Raw genomic sequence first — 12989 nt, forward strand, 5'->3', positions numbered from 1 at the left:
CACATTGTGTGTAGAGATTACTTACGATCTTTAAAAAAAAAAAAAAACACATTTGTATTACTATCTAACTAGCAGGCAAATTATTAATTAAAAAGTGACACTAGGAAAAATGACTTTATAAATACAACCAGAATGAACATCATTTGTACTTTACCAGTGATGACTCTCCTTCTCAGAGTTTCTATTCCTTATAGAAGAGATCTCCTGCTACACTCTCACTGCCTTTTATGTGAGCTTTATAATGTGTGTGCAACTTCACTTACACCCTTCTTTCTATCTTAAATCATATGTTCTAAGTGTTGATCTTTTAATTCTCCTGGATTAAAATAGTCTAATGTGCAATAAAGACGATTATTTTATAAGACATTTTCTGTTAATTTGTATGGTACTTGTGAGTATCACAAAAAAAAAATCCAAAACAGGGATCCCTGGGTGGCGCAGCGGTTTGGCGCCTGCCTTTGGCCCAGGGCGTGATCCTGGAGATCCGGGATCAAATCCCACGTCAGGCTCCCGGTGCATGGAGCCTGCTTCTCCCTCTGCCTGTGTCTCTGCCTCTCTCTCTCTCACTGTGTGCCTATCATGAATAAATAAAAATAAAAAAAAATAAAAAAAAAAATCCAAAACAATGTATAAAAAATTAGAAAAGTATTGCCAAGTAAGAAAGTAGTACAAATGACATACATAGTTTTAATACCATAGTTTATGTTGTTTTTCCACATTTTTCTATTGATTTATAAAAAATTTAGGTTAAAGATTATTCAGATATTCTTTTAGATTCTGTCTTTTTTTCCCCTTAAGATTTATTTATTGATTTTTGAGAGAACACACACCCAGAAGTGGGGGGAATCCTCAAGCAGATTCTGCCCTGAGCCATATAGGGCTGATCTCACTATGCATGAGATCATGCCCTGAGCCAAAACCAAGAGTGGCATGCTCAACAGGCTGAGCTACCCAGGCTCATGTAGATTCAGCTTTGTCATTTAACAATGAATTACAAGTATTTTCTCAATTAAAGTTCATCAAGTTTGTTAATAGCTAACTATTCATTTTTCTAGAGGCACTGTCATTTTAAAAACATTATTGGGGTTCTGTTTGCGGAAATATAATCGACATGCAATATTCTGTTAGTTTCAGGTATACATTATAGTCAGTATTTTTATACATTAGGAAATGAGGAGTTACCATCCCTCATCATACAGCTATTACAATATTATTCACTGTATTCCCTATCCTGTGCATTTTATCCCCATGACTTATTTTATAACTCTAAATTTATAAATCTTAATCCCCCTCATCTGTACCCTTTCCCCTTCCCCTCTGCCTTCTGCCAATCACCAGTTTGTTTTCTACACCTATAAGTCTGCTTCTCTTTGTTCACTTGTTTTGATTTTAGATTCTACCTATAGGTAAAAGCATATGGTATTTGTCTTTCTCTCCCTGACTTAATTTCATTTAGTATAATACTTTCTAGGTCCATCTATTTTGCTACATGTGACAAGGTTTCATTCTTTTGTAATTTTTTTATATCTGAGTAATATTTATGTATGTGTGTGTGTGTGACATTCTTTATCCATCTATCATTGGACGCTTAGGTTTCTCACATATCTTGACTATTATAGGTAATATTACAATAAATATGGGGGTGCATATGTTTCTTTGAATATGTTTTCATTTTCTTCAGATAAATGCCCAGAAGTGGAATTCCTGTATGGTATTTCTATTTTTAGTTTTTTGAGGAACCAGTGTTTTACATAGTGGTTATTTATATTCCCATGAACAGTATATAAGGGCTCCCTTTATTGTATATTCTTACCATGGTTTGTTTTGTTTTGTTTATTTTTTGACTTTTTCATCATAGTCTGACTGCTGTGGGGTGATATCTCATTGTGGTTTGGATTTGCATTTCCCTAATGACTAGTGATTTTGAGCTGTTTTTCATGTACTTGTTGGCTGTCTTTGTGTCTTCTTTAGAAAAGTGTATTCAAGACTTCTGCCCATTTTTAATCCTTTTTAAAAAATACTAAGTTGTGTAACTTCTTTATGTATTTGAATATTAACTCCTTATCAAATATATTATTCCCAAACAACTTCTTGCATTGAGTAGGTTGCTTTTTTGTTTTGCTTTGATAAGATTTTTATCCTTTGTTTTGTTAATGTAGTGTATCTTATTGATGGATTTGCTGATATTGACCACCCTATTTCAGGAGCAATTCCCACTGATTGTATGATACTTTCGATGTATTTTTATTATTTATTATTTGTTTTTTATCTTATTTTATTTTTAAAAATATTTTATTTATTTATTCATGAGAGACACAGAATGAAAGAGAGAGGCAGAGACACAGGCAGAGGGAGAAGCAGGCTCCCCATGGGGAGCCCGATGCGGGACTCGATTCTAAGACCCTGGGATCAAGACCTGAGCCAAAGGCAGACGCTCAACCACTGAGCCACCCAGGTGCTCCTTGTATTTTAAATTTTTTTAAAATCCACTTAGTTAACATGTAGTGTAATATTAGTTTCAGGTGTACAGCTTAGTGATTCCTCATTCTGCACATTATCTGGTGCTCCTTACAAGTCTTTTGTTAATTCTTTTTGGGAGTATTCTGTTGAGAATTTTTAAATCTCTGTTCATCAGGGATATTAGCCTATAATTTTTTTCTTTTTGGGGTCTGTCTGGCTTTGGTATCAGGGTAAGGCTGACCTTCTAAAAGGATTTTGGAATCATTCTTTCCTCTTCAGTTTTTTTAAAAAATAAGTGTAAGTAGAAACTCTTCTTTAGATCTTTGGTAGAATTTACCTATGAAGAAGCCTATGGGTCCTGAATTTTGGTTTTTGGAGGGTTTTAAAATTGCTAATTCAATTTTCATTACTTGTCTATTCAGTCTATTCAGATTTTATATTCCTTCCTGTCTCAGTCTTGGAGGTTGCATGTTTCGAGGAATTAATCTATTTCTTCTAGGTTTTTTTTTTTTTTTTAATTTTTATTTATTTATGATAGGCACACAGTGAGAGAGAGAGAGAGGCAGAGACATAGGCAGAGGGAGAAGCAGGCTCCATGCACCGGGAGCCTGACGTGGGATTCGATCCCGGATCTCCAGGATCACGCCCTGGGCCAAAGGCAGGCGCTAAACCGCTGCGCCACCCAGGGATCCCAATTTCTTCTAGGTTTTATAATTTGTTGCTTTGTAATTTTTTTATAGTGGTCTCATGATCCTTTGTATTTCCCTAGTGTCAGTTGTTGCTTCTTTCATTTCTCATTTTATTTATTTGGGCCTCTTTTTTTCTTGATGACTCTCCCTAGAGATTTATCAATGTATCTTTTTAAAAAACCACCTTTTAGTTTCATTGATCTTCTGTCTTGTGGGTTTTAGTCTCTATTAATATTCTACTCTGGTATTTATTATTTGTTTTCTTCTAATTCATGATTTTGTTTGTTGGTCTTTCTCTAGTCCTTTTAGATGTAAGGTTAGATTGAAGTTTTTTCTTGTTTCTTGTTTCTTTATCACTACAACTTTGTTCTTGAAACTGCTTTTGTTACATCCTGTAAGTTTTGGAAAGTTGTATTTTCATATTTGTGTCAAAAATTTTTTGATTTCTTCATTGACCCATTGGTTGTTTAGTAGCATGTTGCTTAGCCTCCATGTGTTTGTGTTTTTTCCATTTTTTCTTCTTGTAACTGATTTTTCATTTCCTGCCCTTGTTTGAATAGATGCTTAGTATGACTTCAGTCTTTTGAAATTTATTAAGATTTGTTTTGTGGACCATAATTCAATATATCCTGGAGAATGTTTCCTGTACACTTAAAAATATGTATATCCTGCAGTTTGGGGATGAGATGTTCTGTATATATTGAGTAAATCTATCTGGTCTAACATGTTTTTTGTTTTTGTTTTTTTAATTTATTTTTTATTGGTGTTCAATTTACTAACATACAGAATAACCCCCAGTGCCCATCACCCATTCACTCCCACCCCCCGCCCTCCTCCCCTTCTACCACCCCTAGTTCGTTTCCCAGAGTTAGCAGTCTTTACGTTCTGTCTCCCTTTCTGATATTTCCCACACATTTCTTCTCCCTTCCCTTATATTCCCTTTCACTATTATTTATATTCCCCAAATGAATGAGAACATATAATGTTTGTCCTTCTCCGACTGACTTACTTCACTCAGCATAATACCCTCCAGTTCCATCCACGTTGAAGCAAATGGTGGGTATTTGTCATTTCTAATAGCTGAGTAATATTCCATTGTATACATAAACCACATCTTCTTTATCCATTCATCTTTCGTTGGACACCGAGGCTCCTTCCACAGTTTGGCTATCGTGGCCATTGCTGCTAGAAACATCGGGGTGCAGGTGTCCCGGCGTTTCATTGCATTTGTATCTTTGGGGTAAATCCCCAATAGTGCAATTGCTGGGTCGTAGGGCAGGTCTATTTTTAACTCTTTGAGGAACCTCCACACAGTTTTCCAGAGTGGCTGCACCAGTTCACATTCCCACCAACAGTGTAAGAGGGTTCCCTTTTCTCTGCATCCCCTCCAACATTTGTTGTTTCCTGCCTTGTTAATTTGCCCCATTCTCACCGGTGTGAGGTGGTATCTCATTGTGGTTTTGATTTGTATTTCCCTGATGGCAAGTGATGCAGAGCATTTTCTCATATGCATGTTGGCCATGTCTATGTCTTCCTCTGTGAGATTTCTCTTCATGTCTTTTGCCCATTTTATGATTGGATTGTTTGTTTCTTTGGTGTTGAGTTTAATAAGTTCTTTATAAATCTTGGAAACTAGCCCTTTATCTGATATGTTATTTGCAAATATCTTCTCCCATTCTGTAGGTTGTCTTTGAGTATTGTTGACTGTATCCTTTGCTGTGCAAAAGCTTCTTATCTTGATGAAGTCCCAATAGTTCATTTTTGCTTTTGTTTCTTTTGCCTTCGTGGATGAATCTTGCAAGAAGTTACTATGGCCGAGTTCAAAAAGGGTGTTGCCTGTGTTCTTCTCTAGGATTTTGATGGAATCTTGTCTCACATTTAGATCTTTCATCCATTTTGAGTTTATCTTTGTGTATGGTGCAAGAGAGTGGTCTAGTTTCATTCTTCTGCATGTGGATGTCCAATTTTCCCAGCACCATTTATTGAAGAGACTGTCTTTCTTCCAATGGATAGTCTTTCCTCCTTTATCGAATATTAGTTGACCATAAAGTTCAGGGTCCACTTCTGGATTTTCTATTCTGTTCCACTGATCTATGTGTCTGTTTTTGTGCCAGTACCACACTGTCTTGATGACCACAGCTTTGTAGTACAACCTGAAATCTGGCATTGTGATGCCCCCAGATATGGTTTTCTTTTTTAAAATTCCCCTGGCTATTCGGGGTCTTTTCTGATTCCACACAAATCTTAAAATAATTTGTTCTAACTCTCTGAAGAAAGTCCATGGTATTTTGATAGGGATTGCATTAAACATGTATATTGCCCTGGGTAACATTGACATTTTCACAATATTAATTCTGCCAATCCATGAGCATGGAATATTTTTCCATCTCTTTGTGTCTTCCTCAATTTCTTTCAGAAGTGTTCTATAGTTTTGAGGGTATAGATCCTTTACATCTTTGGTTAGGTTTATTCCTAGGTATCTTATGCTTTTGGGTGCAATTGTAAATGGGATTGACTCCTTAATTTCTCTTTCTTCAGTCTCATTGTTAGTGTATAGAAATGCCACTGATTTCTGGGCATTGATTTTGTATCCTGCCACGCTACCGAATTGCTGTATGAGTTCTAGCAATCTTGGGGTGGAGACTTTTGGGTTTTCTATGTAGAGTATCATGTCATCGGCGAAGAGGGAGAGTTTGACTTCTTCTTTGCCAATTTGAATGCCTTTAATGTCTTTTTGTTGTCTGATTGCTGAGGCTAGGACTTCCAGTACTATGTTGAATAGCAGTGGTGAGAGTGGATATCCCTGTCTTGTTCCTGATCTTAGGGTAAAGGCTCCCAGTGCTTCCCCATTGAGAATGATATTTGCTGTGGGCTTTTCGTAGATGGCTTTTAAGATGTCGAGGAATGTTCCCTCTATCCCTACACTCTGAAGAGTTTTGATCAGGAATGGATGCTGTATTTTGTCAAATGCTTTCTCTGCATCTAATGAGAGGATCATATGGTTCTTGGTTTTTCTCTTGCTGATATGATGAATCACATTGATTGTTTTACGGGTGTTAAACCAGCCTTGTGTCCCAGGGATAAATCCTACTTGGTCATGGTGAATAATTTTCTTAATGTACTGTTGGATCCTATTGGCTAGTATCTTGTTGAGAATTTTTGCATCCATGTTCATCAGGGATATTGGTCTGTAATTCTCCTTTTTGGTGGGGTCTTTGTCTGGTTTTGGAATTAAGGTGATGCTGGCCTCATAGAACGAATTTGAAAGTACTCCATCTCTTTCTATCTTTCCAAACAGCTTTAGGAGAATAGGTATGGTTCTTCTTTAAACGTTTGATAAAATTCCCCTGGGAAGCCATCTGGCCCTGGACGCTTGTGTCTTGGGAGGTTTTTGATGACTGCTTCAATTTCCTCCCTGGTTATTGGCCTGTTAAGGTTTTCTATTTCTTCCTGTTCCAGTTTTGGTAGTTTGTGGCTTTCCAGGAATGCGTCCATTTCTTCTAGATTGCCTAATTTATTGGCGTATAGCTGTTCATAATATGTTTTTAAAATCGTTTGTATTTCCTTGGTGTTGGTAGTGATCTCTCCTTTCTCATTCATGATTTAATTAATTTGAGTCTTCTCTCTCTTCTTTTTAATAAGGCTGGCTAATGGTTTATCTATCTTATTAATTCTTTCAAAGAACCAACTCCTGGTTCTGTTGTTCTGTTCCACAGTTGTTCTGGTCTCGATTTCGTTGAGTTCTGCTCGAATCTTTATTAACTCCCTTCTTCTCTTGGGTGTAGGATCTATTTGCTGTTTTTTCTCTAGCTCCTTTATGTGTAAAGTTAGCTTTTGTATTTGAGTTCTTTCCAGTTTTTGAATGGATGCTTGTATTGTGATGTATTTCCCCCTTAGGACTGCTTTTGCTGCATCCCAAAGATTTTGAACGGTTGTATCTTCATTCTCATTAGTTTCCATGAATCTTTTTAATTTTTCCTTAATTTCCTGGTTGACCCTTTCCTCTTTTAGCAGGATGGTCCTTAACCTCCACGTGTTTGAGGTCCTTCCAAACTTCTTGTTGTGATTTAGTTCTAATTTCAAGGCATTATGGTCTGAGAATATGCAGGGGACAATCCCAATCTTTTGGTATCGGTTCAGACCCGATTTGTGACCCAGTATGTGGTCTATTCTGGAGAAAGTTCCATGTGCGCTTGAGAAGAATGTGTATTCAGTTGAGTTTGGATGTAAAGTTCTGTAGATATCTGTGAAATCCATCTGGTCCAGTGTATCATTTAAAGCTCTTGTTTCTTTGGAGATGTTGTGCTTGGAAGACCTATTGAGTATAGAAAGAGCTAGATTGAAGTCACCAAGTATAAGTGTATTATTATCTAAGTATTTCTTCACTTTGGTTAATAATTGATTTATATATTTGGCAGCTCCCACATTCGGGGCATATATATTGAGGATTGTTAAGTCCTCTTGTTGAATAGATCCTTTAAGTATGATATAGTGTCCCTCTTCATCTCTCACTACAGTCTTCGGGGTAAATTTTAGTTTATCTGATATAAGGATGGCTACCCCTGCTTTCTTTTGAGGACCATTCGAATGGTAAATGGTTCTCCAACCTTTTATTTTCAGGCTGTAGGTGTCCTTCTGTCTAAAATGAGTCTCTTGTAGACAGCAAATAGATGGGTCCTGCTTTTTTATCCAGTCTGAAACCCTGCGCCTTTTGATGGGGTTATTAAGCCCGTTTACGTTCAGAGTTACTATTGACAGATATGATATCTATTCAGTCCTTGTTTTTGTGGACTGTTCCACTGAACTTCTTCTTAAAGGGGAATTTTAAGAGTCCCCCTTAAAATTTCTTGCAGAGCTGGTTTGGAGGTCACATATTCTTTTAGTTGCTGCCTGTCTTGGAAGCTCTTTATCTCTCCTTCCATTTTGAATGAGAGCCTTGCTGGATAAAGTATTCTTGGTTGCATGTTCTTCTCATTTAGGACCCTGAATATATCCTGCCAGCCCTTTCTGGCCTGCCAGGTCTCTGTGGAGAGGTCTGCTGTTACCCTAATACTCCTCCCCATAAAAGTCAGGGATTTCTTGTCTCTTGCTGCTTTAAGGATCTTCTCTTTATCTTTGGAATTTGCAAGCTTCACTATTAAATGTCGAGGTGTTGAGCGGTTTTTATTGATTTTAGGGGGGGATCTTTCTATTTCCTGGATCTGAATGCCTGTTTCCCTTCCCAGATTAGGAAAGTTTTCAGCTAGAATTTGTTCAAATACATATTCTGGCCCTCTGGCCCTTTCGGCGCCCTCGGGAACCCCAATTAAACGTAGGTTTTTCTTTCTCAGGCTGTCGTTTATTTCCCTTAATCTATCTTCATGGTCTTTTAATTGTTTGTCTCTTTTTTCCTCAGTTTCCCTCTTTGCTATCAACTTGTCTTCTATGCCACTCACTCGTTCTTCCACCTCGTTAACCCTCGTCGTTAGGACTTCTAGTTTGGATTGAATCTCATTCAATTGATTTTTAATTTCTGCCTGATTAGCTCTAAATTCTGCAGTCATGAAGTCTCCTGAGTCCTTTATACTTTTTTCTAGAGCCACCAGTAGCTGTATAATAGTGCTTCTGAATTGGCTTTCTGACATTGAATTGTAATCCAGATTTTGTAACTCTGTGGAGAGAGGACTGTTTCTGATTCTTTCTTTTGAGGTGAGGTTTTCCTTCTAGTCATTTTGCTCAGTGCAGAGTGGCCAAAAGCAAGTTGTATTGGGATAAGGAGAAAAAGAGAGGAGAGAAAGAAGGAAAGAAAAGAGAAAGAGAAAAAAGGGAAGAAAAAAAAACGAAAAAAAAAAAAAAGAAGAAAAAGAGAAAGAAAAAGAAAGGAGAAAAAAAGGGGGTGGGGGAAGGAAATAAATCAAAAAGCAAAACAAAACAAAACAAAAAAAAGAACCACGGGGGAGTATCTTCTGATTCTGTGTACTTTAAGTCCCTTGGCTTCTCTTGGAAGTTGTCAGTCTAGCTGGTCTTCTGGGGGTGGCACCTGTTGTGCTGATTTTCAGGTGTTAGCAGTTGGGGGAGCTGCTGTGCCCCTGCCTGGTGCCAGGCTCAGTGGGGGTTGTTTACCCCGTGAGGCCCCAGGAGCAACAGCCCTAGTGGCGGGGCCAGGTCTGGAAACCTGGATTCAGTCCCCGCAGGAACTCCGGAGCTCTCCTTCTGCAGGGCCTGGAGGCTCCGGGCGGGGCCGCTGATCTGCTCAGCTGGGGCAGGAGCGTCCTTGCTGTCCTGGGCCCTCCCGGCCTCTGCCTGTCCCGGGGGGAGGCCGGATCCTGGGCTGTGTCCCGGCGCCCTGTGCTCCGGAGCCTGCGCTGTTGGATTCGCGCTCCCGGGCCCCGCAGCCCCCTCCGCGGAGCCGCCACCCGAGCACCCGAGCTGCTCCAGGAACCGCGCAGGCCCCTCCGCACGGAGCCTCTTCCTCTGCCCGAGCCCCACCCCCAGCTGCTCCTGGGGCAGCGCAGCCCCCTCCGCGGAGCCGCCCCCGAGCCCCTCCAGCTGCTCCGGGTCCCGCCGTGCGCGCTGCAGCCCTTAGGGAGCTCGGCACACTCTCCCGGGGCGCAGGTGTCTGTCAGTGTCCCCGGGAGCCCGAGGGCATCCCCGCCCTCCTGGGTCCTGCTCCAACTCCCCGCGAGCCCCTTTCCGCCCGGGAAGGTCGGTGCAGCTCCTGCTCCTCCGGGACGGGGCTCTCCTGTCCTGGGGACACTCGCCCCGGCCCCAGCCCGGCTCCTCGCGGGCCCCTCTCCCTTGGAGGCCTTTGTTTCTTTACTTCTTTTTCCCCGTCTTCCTACCTTGATAGAAGCGCGAACTCTTCTCACTTTAGCATTCCAGGTGTTCTCTCTTTAAATCTCAGGCCGAATTCATAGATTTTCAGGATAATTTGAAGGTTTTCTAGGTAATTTGGTGGAGACAGGTGATTTGGGGACCCTACTCTTCCGCCATCTTGCTCCTCCCCCCTGGTCTAACATGTTAAAGTAAATATTTACTTACTGATTTTCTTTCTGGATGTTCCATCCATTGCTGTCAGTAGTGTTTTAAAGACCTCTACTATTACTGTATTGCTATTAATTTCTTCCTTTACATCTGTTCCTAAGTTTTTATATATTTAGGTGTTTATTATATATTTATTATGTACAGATTTACACATTATATCCTTCCTTTGACTCCTTTATCACTATGTCATACCCTTCTTTGTCTTTCATTAAAGTATTTTTTTCTGATATGTGTGTCAGAAAAAAATGCTACTCCAGCTTTCTTTCTATTTCTGTTTGCATGGAATATTTTTTTTCATTCCTTTACTCTCAGTCTGTGTATGTCTTTAGATCTAATGTGAGTCTCCTGTTCATTCAGCCACCCTGTATTTTGATTGGAACATTTACTTCATTTACATATAAAGGAATTATTGGTAGGTATATACTTATGGCCATTTTGTTAATTTTCTCTGTTCCTTTTTTCTTCTCTTGGTCTCTTCACTTTATAGTTTAATGGTTTTCCTTAGTGCTATGTTAGGGTTCCTTTCTCTTTATTTTTTAGTATCTTTTGCAGGGTTTGGGTTCATACTTATTGACCTATACATACAGCAGTTTATTTTAAGCCGGTAGTCACTTAACCTCAAAGGCATCCTAAAAACACTCCCTTTTTACTACACCTCATGTTTTACGTTTTGACATCATGTTTTATATCCTTTTCATTTTGTGTATCCCTTACCTACTTGTATTTGATAGAACATTTTTGTCTTTAAACCTTCATATTAGTTTTCTAAATGGCTTCTCCTTTGCCTTTGCTATATATGTGACCTTACTGGGGAAATTTTTTTTCTTTCATATATTTTCTTAGATATAGTTAAAGGCCTTTTTTTTCCACTTGAAAAAGAAGCTTTAATATTTCTTAGAAGGCCAGGTTAGGGGTGGTGAACACCTTAATCTTTGCTAGTCTGGGAAACTCCCTCTCTCCTTCATTCTAAATGATAACCTTCTTGGATAGAGTATTCTTCATTTTAAGTCTGTCCCTTTCAGCATTTAGATGGCTCTGCTACTTCCTTCTGGCCTGTAAAGTTTCTGCTTAAAAATAACCTGACAGATTTACAAAGTTTCTTTTCTTTGTGACTATTTGTCACAAAGTCAAATACAAGGCAAAATCTCTTTATTCTCTCCATGGTTGTTATCCGCACATTCAGTGGAGATTCCCCTGGTCAGTGCTCTCTCACTGGGGAGGCACCACAGAGGAACACCCAACAGAACATAAACATAAAGGATAACCTCTGTTTATTCTTCCAAAGATAAATTCTAACCTATTCTTAAAACTTTCTCATGTTTCTATTTCCATTTAGAAATATATATAAATAATTAAATTCACTATTAAGGAAGTAAACTGTATCACATACAGGATTGTAAATGTTAGGAAACAATTTTAAATGATTAAGTTTCATACTGGGTTACTGATCAATAGCTCATTTTTGAACAATTGCTTCTCTTCTTACACTTTATTAGGACCACCTCAGGAAGATTTCAGTTGTTGGTGATAATATACAATGGGTTAACGTTAGTTGTTAAATGATTTTCTATCTTCTGTAAGATTGAGTGAATCTACACCTCCTAACTTTAAGTTGCATTCTTTCTTTTTCTCTGTGGTCTTCACACATAGACCAGAGCTGATTGATTGATGCTTACTCTGTGTAATAACGTAGCTCTTCTGGAAAGTCACATTTGCCTTTTTATGACAGTAACTTTCCCAGTTGAAAGCTACAGAAGCAGCTTGTAAAGCGATTTCCCTTGGTCAACAGAGCTTTTTTTTTTAACATCGAAAACGGCTTGTGGTGATACCATTACTGTGTACTATGATTTCTTGAGCTGACATACTTTACTGAATTCACTGGGTCCGTGAGCAGTCTTTTGAGTTCCTATTCTGAAAACTAACTTGAGCTACTTAGTAAAAGCAAAATCGGGGCTATAATGACTCTCATAACCTGGGAAGGAGAGAATTTAACTTGGCTTAAAGTGTGGCAGATATAAAGTACCAAAAATTTGCTCATAGCCCAATTTCGAAAAATCCCTCTCAGCCTTCAACTGTGTAGAGAGAACTTCTTACACATGGTTAAAGAAAATAGTCACCAGCGAGTTTAAATATAAATGGTCCTTAAAGTTCATGGGTTAAGAGGGTGGACTTTTTAAATTTTTTTCTTCAACTCACAACCCTCACAATACCTTTAGTAGAGGTAGGGAGGGGAGGGGAATACCATGTTAATATTAACATGTTACTAGAATATAACGGAATATATGCTGGAAAAACTGAACATTAGACATCTTAGCAACTCTGGTATTCGGTACTACATCTGAAAGCTTGAGTTTATGTGACATTTTTACTTAAAAGCACTTTTCCTTGAAACCAAAAAAAAAAAAAAATTGGGGATGTTACAGGGATGTTTTCTCCTTAAAATTGGAGTGACTGAACAGTTGCCATTGTGCTAATGAAGCTGAAAGAAAAGCAATTAAAAATCCAAATGTCTGAGAAATGACATCCATTAAACCTTCATTATACTGCTATTAACTAAAGGAGTCTATTATGTCCCACAGTAGATGTTTGAGATGATCACTTTGGAAAAGATAAAATTGCCTTATTTACATGTACTTATTTTTTAAAATTTAACATAGGTTTCTTTAATTTTTATAAAACATGTTAGTCGCAAGTTGTATTTAATTTTGTTATAGATTTCTAAGCATGTATTATATAAAGAAATTATAGATGTAAACACTCAAAAATTAGTAGCTTTACATTGCTAGCCATATGTATAGTTGGATCTATAATTTTACC

The sequence above is a fragment of the Canis lupus genome, chromosome 11 (assembly GCF_011100685.1).
Source record: "Canis lupus familiaris isolate Mischka breed German Shepherd chromosome 11, alternate assembly UU_Cfam_GSD_1.0, whole genome shotgun sequence".
Classification (NCBI taxonomy): Eukaryota; Metazoa; Chordata; class Mammalia; order Carnivora; family Canidae; genus Canis; species Canis lupus.